This window comes from Lycorma delicatula, chromosome 10, assembly GCF_047948215.1.
Source record: "Lycorma delicatula isolate Av1 chromosome 10, ASM4794821v1, whole genome shotgun sequence".
NCBI lineage: Eukaryota > Metazoa > Arthropoda > Insecta > Hemiptera > Fulgoridae > Lycorma > Lycorma delicatula.
Genome location: NC_134464.1, coordinates 120,091,468 through 120,111,068, shown reverse-complemented (window position 1 = coordinate 120,111,068; position 19,601 = coordinate 120,091,468). Strand labels below are relative to the sequence as shown.

General features: G+C 32.9%; 1 protein-coding gene across 1 annotated transcript in view; it reads right to left on the bottom strand.

Moving 5' to 3' along the window:
• The window catches only part of LOC142331359 (forkhead box protein N3-like), a 746,610-nt gene that overhangs the window by 479,858 nt on the left and 247,151 nt on the right, over nt 1-19,601 (bottom strand). The window contains exon 2 of the mRNA XM_075377204.1: nt 12,982-13,011. The gene's annotated coding sequence lies outside the window, so the exon portion shown is untranslated. The remainder of the gene's footprint in view (nt 1-12,981; nt 13,012-19,601) is intronic.

The window sequence follows — 19,601 nt, the reverse complement described above, 5'->3', positions numbered from 1 at the left end:
TAAATTACTTCTGCGGATACGAAACACAATTTTTTGTTTATGTTGTTTATTTGTAAAGAAAACTGGCACAACAAAAATAACAAAATATCAAGGCTGCGACAACGGTAAAGTGGTCGCATTTAGTTTTTTAAGAGACTATATCTAGTATACGGTAACAAGCAGATCAGTTATTTTTATTGTTTAACTAATAATGGATAAAAAGATACATTAAATAACGTTCCGAAAAAGAGGATTACAAATATTCTTTGAAAAAAAAATGGATTTTATGGTAAATTACAAGTATGAAAACTAAATATTGAAAAATTAATCAAATTAAAAATTGTAATATTTGTGAGAATAACTGAATTCATTTTATAAAAAAAATTTTAAAAAAACAAAAAAAATTACAAAAATATATTTGATTATATGTAATCAAATATATTTTTGTAATTTTATTTAACTAATATTAATATTAACATTAATAAAAAAAAGGAAACAAATTAGGAAAACCCTCTAAAAATTAAAAAATAAGAATTAAATCAAATTGAGAATTTTAAACAAAAAATATAATATATTAACAAATATAAAAATGCACTGAAAAGTAAAAAACGAATTACATAAATATCTAATAAATAACCAATAAATAAATGTAATAATTATTAAATTTTAAAATTAAAAGTAATGAAAATATTTAATTAAATAAAAGCGTGGCGCAGTTTTTATAATTTATTTAAAACAACACAACATTTATTCTTACAACAATTAATGTTCATTTTTATTTTTAATAACGACGCGAGGACGCGCAAAGGTCTGCTGGAACCTCTCCAGTTGATACTGACTAGCTACAAGTAACAATCTGGGAAAATGCACCCACTCGCTTTCTTTGTACGTGTTCTCACATAGTTGAAGTTCATCTTTAAATTCTGCTTGTAATCTAAGCCAAATTGAACGCATTCTTTCTGCTAAAAGTTTCATTTTAATTAATTATGAAGTTTTATTTAAGGAATTCATAATTACGATTACAATTATAATAATGATAATAATTAATAATTTTTCAGATTACCGTCAAAATGTAATAACTTTGTGCAAGATTTCTAAATTTAATTTTTATGTTTAATCTTATTAACCTTTAAAGGTCATCTCGGTCGGTGCAAATTTGAACCATCAAAGAATTAACACTTGGGTTATTTTATTACAGATAAATAAAGTATACACATATGCTAAACAACCTCATTAAACAAAAAATATATTTAAAATACAGTAAATGTCTATAGATACTTATTCGAAAACATTGTTATAAAAACTCCGCCACGCTTTTATTTAACTAAATATTTTTATTACTTTTAATTTTAAAATTTAATAATTATTACATTTATTTATTTTTTATTTATTAGATATTTATATAATTTATTTTTTACTTTTCAGTGCATTTTTATGTTTGTTAATATATCATATTTTTTTGTTTAAAATTCTCAATTTGATTTAATTCCTATTTTTTTACTTTTTAGAGGGTTTTTCTAATTTGTTTCCATTTTTATTAATGTTAATGTTAATATTAGTTAAATAAAAGTTTTTTTTAAAAATAATGTTCTATATGTAATCAAATATATTTTTGTAATTTTACTTGTTTGTTTTTTTTGTATTTTTTTTAAGACTAAAAAAAAAGTAAAAATATTTATTTTTACATATCGAAGTTACATACGTGTATCAAATTTCAATCATTTTCATACGATAGTCATGAGAAATGAAAATTTTCAGCAACATGCACGAATTTAGCGGGGAGAAACGCGAGGGGGGTGGTTCATATCCAAATTCTAACACCGTAGTATTGTATTGTCATCGTATTGTATTGTATTACATGTACCAAATTTCATTGATTTTCATACGATAGATCAAAAGATATAGCAGTTGCAAGATTTGATTATAACTAAAGCGAGTTAAATAAAAGCTTATAATAATATTAATTCCATTAGAAAGTAGAAAAAATAAAATGAAAGTAGTTTACACGTTTTTTCTAAAGATCTTAAGCATCACAAAATTAACTGAAATTGCAAAGCACACATCGGTTCGAATTTGACTTTTATATACATTTTTTTTTTTTAACTATTTTATAGTTAAATATATTGATTTATTAATAATTATTAACCTCTGTAAAAGTTTTTGTATTAAAATGAAAAGTACATATAATTTTATTTCACTAAAAACTCCTGATTTTTTTTCATATTCCTTTTTTAATTGTTATTAATGAATTATTATTTATTGTAAAACTTTTTATAATCAGATGTTAATAATTATTAATAAATCAATATAATTAAATTTAAAAAAAAATGATAGTCTGAATCGAACCGATGTGCCTTCCTCTTATAAGATCCAAATATTTCATTAATTAAAATTTCATTTGGCTATAACTCTGGAACCGATGAAAATAAGTACCACTTATGATATATCGTTGAAAACCTCTCAATAAGGGCTTATTACTACAGTTAAAAATTCAAATGTTTTGGATTCTGGGTTTCTGGTCCAATCGATTGCATTAATCGATTGGACCAGAAGTTTTAGAATGCCTAAAGGGGAACTGCATAACTAGCTGTTATAACAGTCCTAAATTCAAAATTTCAACATCCTACGGTTAATCGTTTTTGAGTTATGAGAGATATATAGGTACGTACAGACATCACGCCGAAACTAGTCAAAATGGATTCAGGGATGGTCAAAATGGATATTTCCGTTGAAATCTGAAAACCGAAATTTTTCATAATCACAATACTTCCTTTACTTCGTACAAGAAAGTAAAAATAAAATAGATTAAGGTATGTTCACAACAAAATACGTAAATGAAATAGATATTGAAAATTTTGATCATAGAATTCAAACAAGAAGTTTTTAAGAGAATTCAATTAGAATTCAAGAGTTTCAAGATGGTTCCGAAAGAAAAAAATTTTTCTTCTTTTTTACACCTACTCCCCCGGGCCGGATTTACAGTTAAGTAGAACTCAGCCCGAGAGAGAGTCCTTATATTCTAAGGGGGCCTTCCCACCCACCGGCAGAATGTCCGGCACGGCAGGTCAGCCCCTCCCGGTCGGATCTTTTACGTGCCCGTCCCTAATCCCCAACTTCCGAAAGAAGTTGTGAAGAAGAAGGAGGTTCTGAAAGAAAAAACTGGTTTCAAAAAATTAAAAACCAATGGGTAGAAGAGAGGCAGAAAATAAGCCAGAGAATGAAAGAATCATATTTAAGCCAATAATTAACAACCCAGAAAAAAATTGTTAATGGTGGATCAGTTAGTTAATCGTTCGTTTTTTATTAGGTGGTCATAACGAAAAAAAACTGTAGAAGATTTATTTACATAAATTAAAAAAAAGATTACCAAACATAATAAGCATCCCATATCAGGCTTACAAGAGAAATTGAAGAGGGTAAGATAACCAAGTGTTTGTGGCTTTTTTAATGATCCGAATATACTATTCGATGCCTTATCCACCAAAATCCATTTAATATTCAACTTTTAAGTGATACCTTCACTCGATTCATCACAGGTACCGGCTGTATAATGATCAACATTACTTCTAGAAATAAACAATTCTGATTACTGTCACTTGTACCTCACATGGTTACATACGTTATAGTTATAAAAAAGATTCTAGGCCAACAATTCAAGTAAAAAATTAATGTATCTTTGTCGGTGGAAAAATATGCATTAAACACAGTCATGAAAGAAGAGCCGAAGACAGTTTAAAAAAAATAATAAATGAATAAAAAGTAATAATAATACTAATAATAACAATACTGCATTATTTTACAACTTTATTTCATATAAAATGGCAATACTTAATCTAATTTGATAACGAATTTATAAGTAATGCGATACTTTGCAAGAGAGGAAAATAGCTGTGAGGAGGTAAAACGAAAATTATTTTAATAATTACATTTGAAAATACATAAACCTATTCATCTGAAATTTTAACTCGGTATAATTTTATTTTTATATATATAGAACGTAACACGAAGTTCTCCTGGGACTTTCGTAACGTACTTTACTCGTGAAAATAATGGAAAAAGTTTATTTAAATCTATATACTAAAATGCTTCGTTTGGCGAGTTACGGCTAGTGAAAGAGTTCGCTCGATTTCAGCTACACCGACTAAATGAGGTCATACTGAAATTTTTAGGACGTAATTTAAGGACAAGAATTAGTGCTTTCTTACCGTTTTTTTTTTTGATCTGAAAAATCAAATAAAGTAGGTCCCAGAACAGCATCTACAGTAGGTTAAAAACCAATAAATTGGTATAAAAAACTCTGTTTTTTATATGTGACGTACAATACTTTGTTAAACGGGTAATAAACACATAAAACTTATAAACATAACTTCTACAGAATTCAGTTTTGAACAAAATGGTGTAAGTTAAGATAGATGAATAAAGCAAACAAAAGTTTAAAAATTTCGAATTTTTTAGAAACAGAATGTTACTACTATTGTCAGTTAAAATAATAATAAGGAAAACACACAACAATGTAAATTAAAAATAAATAAATAATTAAAACTTACTTAGGTAATAATTCTTTTATTAATGACAGAAATACAATAAATTATTTGAAAATATTATTTCAGTGTTGGCAATAAAATAACAACTGATCAACAATGCGCAATACTGTATTAGTGTTTAAATCAATTTGTAAGGTACGTTAAATATATCGTATACTGTTAACTGTGCTATCGTAAGCGAAAGTTTTCAGAAACTTTTAGTTTTGTCGGTCTCCGGGGCGCGAGTGGTTGCGTGTCGGCCTTTCATCCGGAGGTCCCGTGTTCGAATCCCGGTCAGGCACCATTTCACAGGCATTGTCAGGCATTTTTTTCACACACCCTACAAATCATTCATCTCATCCTCTGAAACAATACCTAACGGTGGTGCTGGAGGTTAAACAAAAAAAAAATAATAATAATTTGAACGTGATCGCTTTGCCACTGAAGCAATGCCGTACTTATTTGCAACAGAGGAATACACTGATATGGTATTCATTTTGAGTGTGTATTTGGTAATGCTACTGCTGCTGCAGTAGAAATATAAAATGCGTTTTCCGAATCTCAAGGATTCCAGAACCCAAAACAATTAACGCGACTTTTCGCAATCTTCGAGAAACAGGTTCATCTAGTAGTCATACCAGCTACGAACGTTCTGTCCAACACGACGTTGTTATCGATGAAATTATTATTGAAGTAGTTCAGCATAGTCCAGGCAACAGTACACGATCTTTCTAAGCGGATCAGAGTTTCGAATTCCATTGTTTGGAAGACACTTAAACAAAACGAGTTTCATCCTAATCATAAACAACCGGTTCAACATCTAAACTCAGGAGATGGTCCGCTTCACTTGGAGTCCTGTAACTGGTGGAATACAATTAAGAAACTCTACAAGTGTGTTTTGATTACCGACTAAGGCGGTATTTCACTTGAGATAGCGTCAACAAGTTATGCAATGAACATACATGGGTAGAAGAAAGTCCTCATAAAAAGGTGGAAGGCAATTTTCAAAGTCGATATAGTGTCAGTGTATGGGGCGGCCTTCTTCCCAGTCAACTGTTTGGACCGTTTATGCGAGGGTTATTTTTTTTCAAGGTCCGATCGATCACGAAATTAAAACCACAGTGAAAATAAACAATGTTTTATTTGTAACAAGTACACTAACATAGTTACGTTCATTCTCTACATAGTTGCCACTCCGATTTAGACATTTGCCGTGGGGTGGTACCAACTTTCCAGTACCCTCGTCATAAAACGGAACCACCTGTGTTTTAAGCCATGTTTCTACGCTGGCCTGCAACTCGATATCTGTGCCAACATGTTGTCAGGTCAATGAGCACATGAGCTCAATTACCCCTCCGACCAGAAATGAGTTCAAATACCCCACCCGACCAGAAATGAGCACAAATACCGACTCGACCCAAAATGATCTCAAATTCCCACCCGATTTGAAATGAGCACAAATACCACCCCTTCGCGAAATGAGTTTAAATACCCCACCCGACCCGAAATGAGTTCAAATTCCCACCCGACTCAAAATGAACTCAAATTCCCCTCCGCCCCGAAATGAGCTCAAATACTCCTCCGACCAGTAATGAGCGCAAATACTCCCTCGACCCGAAAACAGCTCAAATACTCCTCCGACCTGTAATGAGCTTAAATATCCACCCGACCCGAAATGAGCTCAAATACCCCACCCGACCAGAAATGAGTACAAATACCCACCCCACCCGAATGAGCTCAAATTCCCACCCGACCTGAAATGAACTCAAATTCTTCTCCGCCCGGAAATGAGCTCAAATACTCCTCCGACCAGTAATGAGATCAAATATTCCCCCGACCCGAAAACAGCTCAAATACCCACCTGACCCAAAATGAGCTCAAATATTCTCCCGACCCGAAATCAGCTCAAATACCCCACCCGACCAGAAATGAGTACAAATACTCCTCCGACCTGTAATGAGCTTAAATATCCACCCGACCCGAAATGAGCTCAAATACCCCACCTGACCAGAAATGAGCTCAAATACCCACCCGACCCGAAATGAACTCAAATTCCCCTCCACCCCAAAATGAGTTCAAATACTCCTCTGACCAGTAATGAACTCAAATACCCGTCAGACCCGAAATGAGGTCAAATATCTCACCCGACTAGAAATGAGCTCAAATGCCCACCCGACCCGAAATGAGCTAAAATACTCCTCCGACCAGTAATGAGCTCAAATACTCCCTCAACCCGAAAACAGCTCAAATACCCACCTGACCCAAAATGAGCTCAAATATTCCCCCGCCCGAAAACAGCTCAAATACCCACCTGACCCAAAATGAGCTCAAATATTCCCCCGACCCGAAATGAGCTCAAATACCCCACCCGACCAGAAATGAGTCCAAATACTCCTCCGACCAGTAATGAGCTCAAACACCCGTCCGAACCGAAATATGCTTAAATTCCCACCCGACCCGAAATGGGGTCAAATACCCCCCTCCACCGACCCGAAAAGAGCTCAAATACTCATCTGACCCGAAATGAACTCAAATATCCACCCGACCCGAAATGAGGTCAAATACCCCACCCGACCAGAAATGAGCACAAATACCCACCCGACCCGAATGAGCTCAAACTCCCACCCGACTTGAAATGAGATCAAATTCCCCTCCGCCCAGAAATCAGCTCAAATACTCCTCCGACCCGAAAAGAGCTCAAATACACCACCCGACCCGAATTGAGTACAAATACCCCACCCGTACAGAAATGAGCACAAATACCCACTCGATCCGAAATGAGCTCATATTCCCACCCGACTCGAAATGAACTCAAATTCCCCTCCGACCGGAAATGAGCTCAAATACCCACCCGACACGAAATGGGGTCAAATTCCCTCCGCCACGAAATGAGCTCAAGTACCCCACCTGACCAGAAATGAGCACAAATACCCACCCCACCCGAACAGAAATGAGTTCAAATGCCCACCTGAACCGAAATGAGCTAAAATATACACTCGACCCGAAATGAGCTCAAATTCCCACCCGACTCGAAATGAACTCAAATTCCTCTCCGCCCGGAAATGAACTCAAATACTTCTCCGACCAGTAATGAGCTCAAATACTCGCTCGACCCGAAAACAGCTCAAATACCCACCTGACCCAAAATGATCACAAATATTCCCCCGATCCGAAAACAGCTCAAATACCCACCTGACTTAAAATGAGCTCAAATATTCCCCCAACCCGAAATCAGCTCAAATATCCCACCCGACCACAAATGAGTACAAATACTCCTCCGACCTGTAATGAGCTTAAATACCCACCCGACCCGAAATGAGATCAAATACCCCACCTGACTAGAAATGAGCACAAATACCCACCCGACCCGAATGAGCTCAAATTCCCACCCGACTCGAAATGAACTCAAATTCCCCTCCGCCCCAAAATGAGCTCAAATACTCCTCCGACCAGTAATGAACTCAAATACCCGTCAGACCCGAAATGAGGTCAAATACCTTACCCGACCAGAAATGAGCTCAAATTCCCCTCCGCCCCAAAATGAGCTCAAATACTCCCTCGACCCGAAAACAGCTCAAATACCCACCTAACCCAAAATGAGCTCTAATACCCCTCCGATCCGAAATGACCTCAAATGCCCACCCCAACCCTAAATGAGCTCAAATACCAACCCCGACTCGAAATGTAATATAATTTTTTAGAAAATCGTGAACCAGTTTTTCTAGAGAGAAGCTGTTTATTACGTAGAAGAAAATCAATTTGTTGCAGCTTATTATAGATAATTTGAGTTGGTCAACGAAAAAAAATTAATTAAAATTCATAAAATCTTAATAATCCTGCAAGAATTTCTCCTGCCATGATTCTACAGTGGTTACAAAGTGATCTATTGTAATTTTAAGTTTTACGTTTCGCGATCCTTTTAGTTAAACCTTTTATCTTATATCGTTTACTTTCATAAAGTATTTATTTATTTCCTATTAGTTCCCTTCATAACGTTGTTTTCTGTAGTCTTTGGCTAAACAACCATTTGAATTTAGGCTAATATTTAGGTTATTGGATCCAAGATATTTGTGTCCTGATGTTTGGGAGATATTACTTTTTCAATTATTCTTTAAATTTATACTTTTAGAAGTCGGCAGCAAATTAAAAATAAATATCAATAACTTATGGAAAAATCAGAGGATACGTAATAGAATGGAATGAATAAAAAAGGTCCGGAAGAGGTAATTAAACAGGGTATCATTCTAGCACTGATTTATGGATAAGAAAGTGGAAAAATTCAAAAAGCAGAAATACAAATGGAAAGATATATAGAGATAGGAAAAAAAAGAAGCGGATAAGAAAACACAATATTTGATGATTTTGGAATCCGATTAGCGGAAAATAAATGAAAATGAACCGGACCCGGGTAAAGGACGACAGATGAACTAAAGAGATAATGAAATGAAGACAATATGAGGGACATAGACATCGAGGAAGACCAGAGAGACGTTGATGGACGATATTGCTTTGACGGCGGGAAACAACTGGAAAACACAGGCTCAAGAAAGACAGAAATGGCGGAGTTTGGGGAAGGCCTGCATCAACTACACCATGTCAGCGGATTAAAGAAAGATTTGATGTAGTAGATTTTGCAAAGATTAGAAACTTAAGTAGTCCAATATTTTATAACTTTAAGTGCATTTTTTTTAAAAGCTAATTTATTATAGTTTTTAAATTTATTTTACTTTATAGTTTAATTTAAAATACGAATAGACAAAAAAAAAAGTCCATACAAAGAAACCCGTTCAAAACAGAGACAAAAGGAGAGAAATCAGCAAATTAAAATAAAACTAGGAACCCAGAAAATCAACACAAAGAGACTAATACCGAGAATGATCTAAGATTATCGGAAATGGAGAAATCAGGTTGCAGAATATTACGTAAGAAAAGAACAATACTAATTAACAATATCAATAAATAAAATACCCTAAAATCGTCATTGTAATGTAACGTAAATTTAATGAAACGTGACTTATTTTCTGATTTAAAAATTTAACACTTTAGTTATAACGAAAATCTTACATAAGATCACCCGTTAAGTAGAAGGTACTTCTACAAAATAATCGGTCATCAGTTTGATTAAGAATAAGGAATTTAGAACAGCCTTCATTTTTTTTTTTTTTTTTAAATTGTACTAAAAGAATGTTCATATTTTTCTATAAAACGAATCATCTTAATAACCTACAGAATGCTAAGAATAGAATTTAAATATCTAACCATGCGGAATCCTGCAAATGAAAACGTAAAAACAATTTTTCAACACAAAGAAGCTCTAACACAATTCTATCTTCATTATTTATCTTCATGCAAGGTTAAGAAAAAAGAACCCGCAATGTCGTTAAAAATTTTATCGGAGTTGTTTTTTGCTGCCGTAAGAGTTAGAAAAACATTCATTAATAAAATAAATATTTTATATGTTCATAAAAACAAACAAAAAAACTGAAAGAACAGACGAAAACCACAGGCCTAACTAAAGCAGATAATAACAGAGAAGATGACATAAACCGGTAATTTAACACAGTAAAGTAAACGGTAAAGGCAGGTGGAAACACTCCATTAATGTTGTTTGCAGTGACTTATACGTGTACAGACTAAGGCGAGTGAGAAACAACACAACATACCATCTGACGTGCACGGTTAGTTACCGTACCCCGATTCAGTCAAGCTTGCGCTGCTTGCGCTGCTTGCTGCTGCTAGCTCGCTACTTTACAACTCTCTCCCGTTTCACCCCACCAACCGCACTCCTTTCAATCAGTTATGAATACACACACGCACACGGGCGGGCGTACAAATAAAATATGACACGTATAAAGTGCTTATATCATTCCATAACCGCACATAGTTGTCAGTGAAATGGCCGTTTAGTTCGTAAGAACAAATGACGTCTCAAAGTCATCCGTATAATTAATTTATTAATTATAATTAAGTAAATTGAAATTAAAAACGTAGAAATGCATTTTAATTAGTTCGACATCAATTCTATTAAAATTTATAGTTAAAAATGGAATTTTATAAATATGCGTATGTAAAATAATTTAAATGACATTTTTCTATAACTTATTGAATCGCTGCACACAATCGAAACTGTTACAGGCAACCTGAAAAAGAAACATGTCACTCCCCAAAATTATGTTACGTGGGTGAGATTAATAGACTGAATGTATAAAAAAAATTAAGGCTGCAAATAAATTTAATTTTTTCACACTACCTCAAAATTAGAACCTCTAGAGGAAAACAGCTACATTAGAAACAATTATATACCTAAACGAAGTAAAAATTTTAAAATAGTATTCAGTGAATCATGGGTAACAAAAAAAAAAAAAAAACAGGATGTTAAAAATTAAGAAAAACTGCTTAAAAACACATCAGTAAATTCTTGTTAGATTAAGACAACACAAGCACACACACACACACACATATACTGAAAGAGTAATTACATTTTTATTATAATGAAGGAAGAGTTTGTAAATGTATGCTATAAAGGATTTACAAATATTAAATAAATATTAAAACAATATTAAACAATACAACATATGAAATTTCGCTTGCACTATAAGCTTTGTGAAGTATATCCAACTCATAAAAAATGCACATACAAAAAAGCAGACAACACAGTTGTAGGACAGTTCCCGGCACGCGGTTTTTTTTCTGATGCATGGCTTACACACACAAAACTTAATTTAAAATATTTATAATTTTGTTTAAATACAATATTTTTTGTACAGCTGTGCGTCAGGGCTACACTAGCGCTCCTTGTAGTGACAGCGGGTACTACTTGACGCAGTATACCAACTTAGCCACTAATTTAGTGCATTTTTTTGGTTACAGCACGATTTAAAAAAAAAAAAAAACATTTTTGGCGAATATTATTTTAACAAATGTGCCTAAGAAAAATAAGATTTTAATTAAGCGAAATCTCGAGATTCTGAGGGTGACCTTGTTTTACAGCATCACCCCCTTGACTTTTAAGCTGAAAAACAGCGTTAATGATCTATTTACAGAAGTAATCTGACCAAGTTTGGTCAAAATCGGTCCAGTAGTTCTGGAGATATGAGGTGTGACACCGAATACACACACACACATACGAACATCCGGAAAATTTCCATCCGGTTTTTTGGGTTCCTTACGTGTCAGAAAGTAAAGATCCGGCGAAAACCGCTTTTGCCCAAACTGGATCTACTTTCACTTCTACAGCTATAGCGCTAAGCGTGAAAATAAAATCCATTTCTATCCGATGAGATAATAAATATAAACGCTACACGTATTATTTTAAACAAAGGTGAAGAAGATCTTTAACTGGAAAAAATGCAAATTATATTTAAACACACTATTAAAGGCAGATTATTGCCAAGTGAGATCTAAGATGAACCCACCGGGTCGGTCTAGTTGTGAACGCGTCTTCACAAATCAGCTGATTTTGAAAGTCGAGAGAGTTCCAGCGTTCAAGTCCTAGAAAAGGCAGTTACTTTTATACGGATTTGAATACTAGATCGTGGATATTCTTTGGTGGGTCGGGTTTCAATTAACCACACATCTCAGAAACGGTCGAACTGAGACTGTACAAGACTACACTTCATTTACACTCATAAATATCATCCTCTGAAGTAATACCTGAACATAATTCCCGAAGGCTAAACAGGAAAAAGGAAGAGATCTAAGATGGATGAGCTGACTAGCGAGTTTATATGACGTAACGGGTGATATCAACAGTTTCAGCTCACATGCACGGGACATTTCTGTACTCCTCGAAACGAGCGGTTATTACCTTGAAAAAAGCTCACAAATTCTTTGTTGGAAAAAAATACATGTGTGCACGACAAACAGGTGTATTCACATCCATAAGAGGCAAACATTTAAAAGAAAGGGAAAACTAATTAGCTTGGAAACACATAAAAATAATCTGGATATAAAATAAATATAATAAAACGACTTTTAATTCTTGTAAAAAAAATAATTTATTCAATATTTTATACGTATAACGTTTAATCCTATAACATTTAGTATTCACTTGTATTACATATAATCGGAGCGTCTATTACTTGCCATTATACGAACTTCCTACATAATGGGTAAATGGTTTTATACGAAGTAGATTAGAATTATTTTGAATCAGATAACCACTAAACACGTAGTAAAAAAAAAACTGCTGGATTCAATAATACCCCAAAGATACGTATGTAGATTACTTATCTTTTATCTTAGTAACACGATTATAACAAAATACGCTTACAATATACGAAGGTTAGGCTATATAATCTAAACACGAGCAAGAATACATGCACTAACAATATGTTATAAGCCTATTATAACCAAATATCAGATTAGAACCGGTGAAATGTATTCTACAATCACTCGTTAGTACGTGTTGACAAAAAAAAGAAAACACACACACATCCCAAAAGTGTACGATATATTATCATAAAATTCTAAATATTACCTGTGACGTATTATACAATCTTCACTAACACTGTAAAAAGAAAAAAGATTTTAAAACATCATAAAAAAAATTTATATTTTAATAAAACAAAAAATAATAAATATTTATACAAAAATAAAAAAAAGTTTTAAATATAAAAAAAACAACTAATTTAATTCAAAAAAAAAAAAAAATATTAAGTGAAAGGAAAAAGAGATTACAGAAGAAGATTAGATGTAACTTTTTTTTTCATAAATATATAGTTTTTTTTTTTTTTTTATAAATAGATCGCTAATTAACGTAGAGTACGATAATAACCCATTGGTCGATTGAAATCCAATCAAAAGTACCATAAAAATAATAAATTAATTATATTAGGAAAAATAAGATGATATCACATACTTATTTCTCCACCAAACGATAGTAACAGATGTGTGTTTCTGTAATGTACACGTTACAAAATCGCAGTTTAACAATGGCTACACTTCCATATCAAGTCACTTTCATTTTGGCAACAAGGATACATGACGAAAAGTTGGTGTTTTTAAGTATCGTTCAAAATAATAGAAAGAGAATATTAAGAAAAAACTGGAATATTTAAGGAATACTATGCTAGAATATTAAAAAAAGAATTTAAAACGTACTTTAAAAAATATCTAAAAAAAATGGATTACTCGGTAAACATAAATAGAACAAAATTTTGTTTTCAACAAAATAATATGTCTATTTTAATCTAAATATGTCAAATGTCAAAATAATAGCTGTCTATTTTCTCAAGACACAATGAAAAGCATGAACTCAGTTCTATTTTGCACTTTAACTTTAGTTCATCCAAAGAGATTTACTAGATATTGTATATTGAAGTTATTTCCATTTTGCATCAAAACCTTTGTTAAATTTAAAGAATTTATGTAGATAATGAATATAAAAACACGCCCCATGCTTTTCATCGCGGCTGGTTTTTTTTAGATTCTTTAAAAGCATGTTTTAACAACATTATTAATTTCATTTAATACTTTGTAATAGTACGATGTTTAAATATTTAAATAATACTGTCACAAACGCTACCTTTTTTTCCTGTTCATTCTCCAGGAATTACCGTTCAGGTATTACTTCAGAGGATGAATAAGGATGATATGTATGAATATATATGTATGAAGTGAAGTGTAGTCTTGTACAGTCTCAGGTCGACCATTTCTGATATGTGTGGTTAATTGAAACCAAACCACCAAAGAACACCGGAAGCCACAATCTAGTATTCATATCCGTATAAAAGTAACTGCCTTTACTAGAATTTGAACTTTGGAACTTTCGACTTCGAAATCAGCTGATTTGTGAAGAGGCGTTCACCACTAGATCAACACAAGTTGGCAGATATTGTGGTTATTACAGAGAACATCTTGTAAATTTAAATATAATACGGGAGTTTTTGATATCACGTATAAGGGTATTCGAAGAGTTACGTTAGTTGATCGACTATATCGATCATCTACTACGCAGTTCTACTGCGGATGTGTACTACTCTCCTCCACCTTCTGTACATGAGCAAGTGGTAACCGTGGAACGAAAGTAAGCCTTCTGCGCATGAGCAAGTGGTAACCACGGAACGAAACGAAATTCACCGTGAAACGAAAGTGAACTAGAGAAAAGCACGTAAATGAAAATACATCACCTTTGTCAAAAGTGTGTTACCAAGACATTATCTACGAATCAGAAAAAAAACCCGAATTATACCTTTAGGATTCGTATCAAAACAACTAATAAATTTCTTTTTCTTTATTTCGAATATCTTCTTAGGAAACGAAAAATAGTTCATTTTCTGTACGATTCATAGAAAAAACATTAGTCGTCAGATGGAACTGATTTTATCCATACAGAAGTAGAATGTTTCGTTTGTTAAAAGCAAACGCCAGTTGTTTATTTTAGATTTTGCACGGTACTCAGTATAACCATGAATTCATATAACCGTTAAAATATAACTGAAATAGAAAATATTTAACAGTGAATTCTAAAAATAAAGAAAAAACACAGAATGATACCGATTTACAGAGAAGTGAAAATTTAGAATAAGAGAAAACAAACAATTAAGTTCTTTTGGATTACAATACCAGTCCATCGATTCATTATAACCAAGAAGGTACTGTATAAAATTTATCCCAAAACTTCTCATGAACAAAAGGAAAACAGATTGCCGGATGTGCAAGACATGCAGGAATGTGCTAATAGTGATCCTAATTTTACGAAAAAAATTATAACCGTAGATGGAAAAGCAGTATGATATGATTCTGAAACTAAAACTCAGCCGTGCCATTGGAAAACTCCCAGTTCTCCACGGCAAAAGAAAGGCTGGGAATCACGACGTATGAGAAAGTCATATTAGTAATCTTTTTTTGATTATCAAGGCACGGTTCATCACGAATATGGTTCTCAAGAACAGAAAGCCGATAAAGAATACTTTATAATTGTTCTTCATCGGCTAAGAAAAACTGTTCGACGAAAAAGACCACAGTTCTGGGAAAATGGCGGTTGGAAATTCATCACTACTACGCTCCAGCCAGGGTCGAACAACTTAGTAATCTCAGAACTGGTTCCCTGCTATTTTTGACTCTTTCCTAAGCATAAAATTCCGCTTAAAGGAAAGAGATTTAAAGACACAGAAGAAATACGATGAGGGCTTACGGTGCTCGATAAAAATTACTTTGAAAATGCTTTCAACAACTGAAACATCACTGGGGTATCAGATGGGGACAAGTCATCTAACTAAATATGTCAAATACTTTTTTTTATGAGCCAAGGTTGGATAAATTTTGATTACACCTCATTTAAGTACACATAACAACTAAAAAACACTACATAAGTTGTTAAGATATAAAGATGCACCAGGCTTATTCCATGAAACCCACCGTTTTGGTCTACTGGCGAACACGTCTTCCCAAATCACCTGATTTGGAAGTCAAGAGTTCCAGCGTTCAAGTCCTAGTAAAGTCAGTTATTTTTGTACGGATTTGAATACTAAATCGTGGATACCGGTGTTCTTTGGTTGGTGGTTGGGTTTTAATTAACCACCACACGTCTCAGGAATGGTCGAACTGAGACTGTACAAGACTACACTTCATTTACACTCATACATATCAACCTCTGAAGTAATACCTGAACGGTAATTTCCGGAGGCTATACAGGAAAAAGAAAGAAAGGTTATTCCATGAACCGGACAATGACTTCATTTCTTTCAAGATATGTAATTGTAACTTAAAAAATTAATTTAAATAAAGAAAAAAAAAGTTAATTCAGGATATTTACGACCTATGCTGATTTTAGAATTAAGAATCGATTGGAAAAAGATTGATAAGTTATTTCTACTCCAATTATAATTTCCTAATATCTGGTAATTGTCTAAGACAACTGATTTATAAATATGGGAAATAGCCTTGAGCGTTAACCTGAACATGTGCGCTTGTAATTAAGCGTCCGCATACCCATCCAGACTGACATTCTTAGTTGCATTCCATGCAATTTTAAAAATAGACAATAAAAGTATAAAGTTAATGCATTATTTTAAACATACATTTTTACTGACACGTATGATATCATAGACATTTAATCTATTTTATTGTACGAGCATTAATAATAACAATATCATTCCTAAGCATAAATAATAATAGGATATTTTAAAATTGGTATTATTTCTTGATGATTCATTTATTCTATATTTAGCTATATTTGTTTTACTGTACAGTGCACTACTGCAGACTGTATTACAAAAAAGAGAAACAGTTACTCATGAATAATAATAATATTAAAAAATTTTGAAAATAAATAAATCTTTATAAATATCATATAAGTCTTTACGTATTACTCTCACATTTAAATAATGTAAAATATATATCAAATATACTACATTTTATGTAGTTTTATTTCGATAGACATTCGACTTTCCGTAAAAAAAAACTATCGATATAAAAAATCTTTGTTGAAATACAAAAAAAAATACATCTATTTAAAAGTGATGACCTAGTTGGATCGGTTAAAGACTGTATCTGTATACTCTAACACAGTAGCGTTTTCCATTCATTCAATAATTAAAATGTACTAAAGTATTCCTATACTTCATAAAACAAGACTACAGTGATTTTTATCATATATTTTATAAAATTTAAATTAAATTCTTAGTCTAATATAACATGGCTTACATAAAATTAGATTTAAAATATTATTTTAATCTATTTTATTACCATTCTTACATTATTCGTAACTCGCTCTTGGATTATATAAAGAGTGTCCAAAATTGAGGTATCATTTTAATTTTGCTGCCATTTTTTTTCTACTTTTAATTTTTATTCGAAATTTTTATTTTCAGATTCTAAATACATTCCGGTTAGTTAATATGGAACGTTACACGAAGGAACATCGTGTTTTTATTATTAAAACATTTTTTTGAAAATGGCAAAAGTTTTCAAGTTGTAATTAGGAAATTTAGAACAAAATTCGGTAGAGAAAATGCTCCAACAAATCGTGCCATCAAGCTGATGGTTGAGAAATTTGAAGAAACTGGATCCGTTCATGATAACAGAAACATATCAACGTAGTGGTCGTTCAGCCGAGAATATAGCAGCTGTGAGCAGAAGTGTTGAAGAAGATCTAAAAACATCCATTCGTCATCGTTCGCAGCAATTAAACATCAAACGATCCACATTGTTCAACATTTTGCATCGTGATCTCCATTTAAAGGCTTATAAGATCCAGCTGACCCAAGAATTAAAACCAGCTGTGCGCATTACGTTGGCAATTCGTTTCTTGGGCCATCGAAAAACAAGAAGAAAATGAGAATTTTCTAAACAAAATAATCTTTACCGACGAAGCCCATTTCCAGCTCAATGGCTACGTCAACAAGCAGAACTGCCGCATTTGGGGTGAAGAGAATTTAAGAGTTATCTTAGAGCAACCATTACATCCACAAAAGTAACGGTTTGGTGTGGTTTGTGGTCCAGAGGAATCATCGGACCATATTTTTTTGAAAACGAAAATGGAAATGCAATTACGATCAATGGAAATCGCTACAGGGAGATGATCCGAAGCTTTTTGTGGCGGAAAATTGATGATTTAGACGTAGAGAATATGTGGTTTCAACATGATGGTGCCACTTGTCGCACAGCAAGAGAAACAATGGATCTTTGGAAAGAAAATTCGAAATCGCATTATTTCTCGTAGAGGAGGAGTAAATTGGCCACCAAGATCGTACGATTTGACACCTTTAGATTTTTTTTTGTGGGGTTTTTTGAAATCGAAAGTGTACAGCAATAATCCCACAACAGTTCAAGAGCTTAAAACCAACATTATCGAGCAGATATCAACCATTGACAACAGTTTATTGAAAAACGTGATTGATAATTATGGTAAAAGATTGCGAGCCTGCCGAGCCAGTAGGGGGGGTCACTTGACCGACATAATTTTTCATTTTTAACCGGAACCTAGTTGTAATAAACTGAAATAAAAATATTTTTAATATCTGAAAAAAAAGTATTTTTTTTATTAAAATTAAAATGATACCTCAATTTTGGACACCCCTTATGTTACATTCATGGTACGGACCCTTTCAGTCGAATTTTGAAACACTTCCGCTTATCCATTCGCTCTGAAATTTTGCATACAAGTTTGTTCCTGATGACAACACATTTTAGCAACATTTTGAAGTCGCTAAAATGCGTTAATTAGTGAAAAAAAATCCCCCTTGAACATATGCAACCTCATTCACATGCATGTTTTCTTACTGAAAGAATTATCCATATATGTGATATTGTATTTTCAATTGATTAAACTGAACGAAAGTATTTTTACTATGGCTTAGGTAAAAATCAAATTTTCTCATATAAACGTAAGATTCAATATTTATGTCTGATAATTCATGATATTTATAAGCTAGTAAATAAAAGTCATTACTCCTCTTCAATCATAAGTGAGAAGTACACATTTTCCCCGCGTAGATTACAAACGAAGATCAAAATCACCTTAACGTTGCAAAAAAAAAAACCCTTTCTGCACGTCGAAAGGCGAAGGTAGATTTTACCTGTGCTAAGTAGGGGACAAAAACATTTCCACCTTAAAGTTAAGAAAAACTTCAAATTTACTAAATACGATGATTGCATGGGAAAAATAGTTTCACATACTTAGCATACGACAAGCCACTTCTTACTTCTTACAATTCCAGCAACATTTTGGTCATCCCTTGCCGTAAGGGTTGATCATATCAAAAATTGATTCAGACAAATATTTTAGTAATGTTTAGAGGACTAACGATCAGTTTAAACTGATTTGATACTGCGCCTCCTGTTAGGGAGGTATGATTTTTTTGTTTTCAAAACCCCATTTGTTCAACTCCCTGGGCCGATGGTTGGGGATATAAAAAAATTTTCTCAGATAAGTTTTAGGTTCTTCTCCAAAGAATAGTAGGAACTTTAAACGAATTCGATATTTTACTTAATAAGAAAGTTATAGGGATAATTTGTTTTTTTCGAAAAAGCCCCCCATTTTCACTCTCATGGACATTACTGACTGGTTCAGTGTATGAATGCATGATATATTTTAATATATGAGACTAGAGACGTAAGATTTGTGCTGTTAGTCATGTTTAAAATGTATATGAG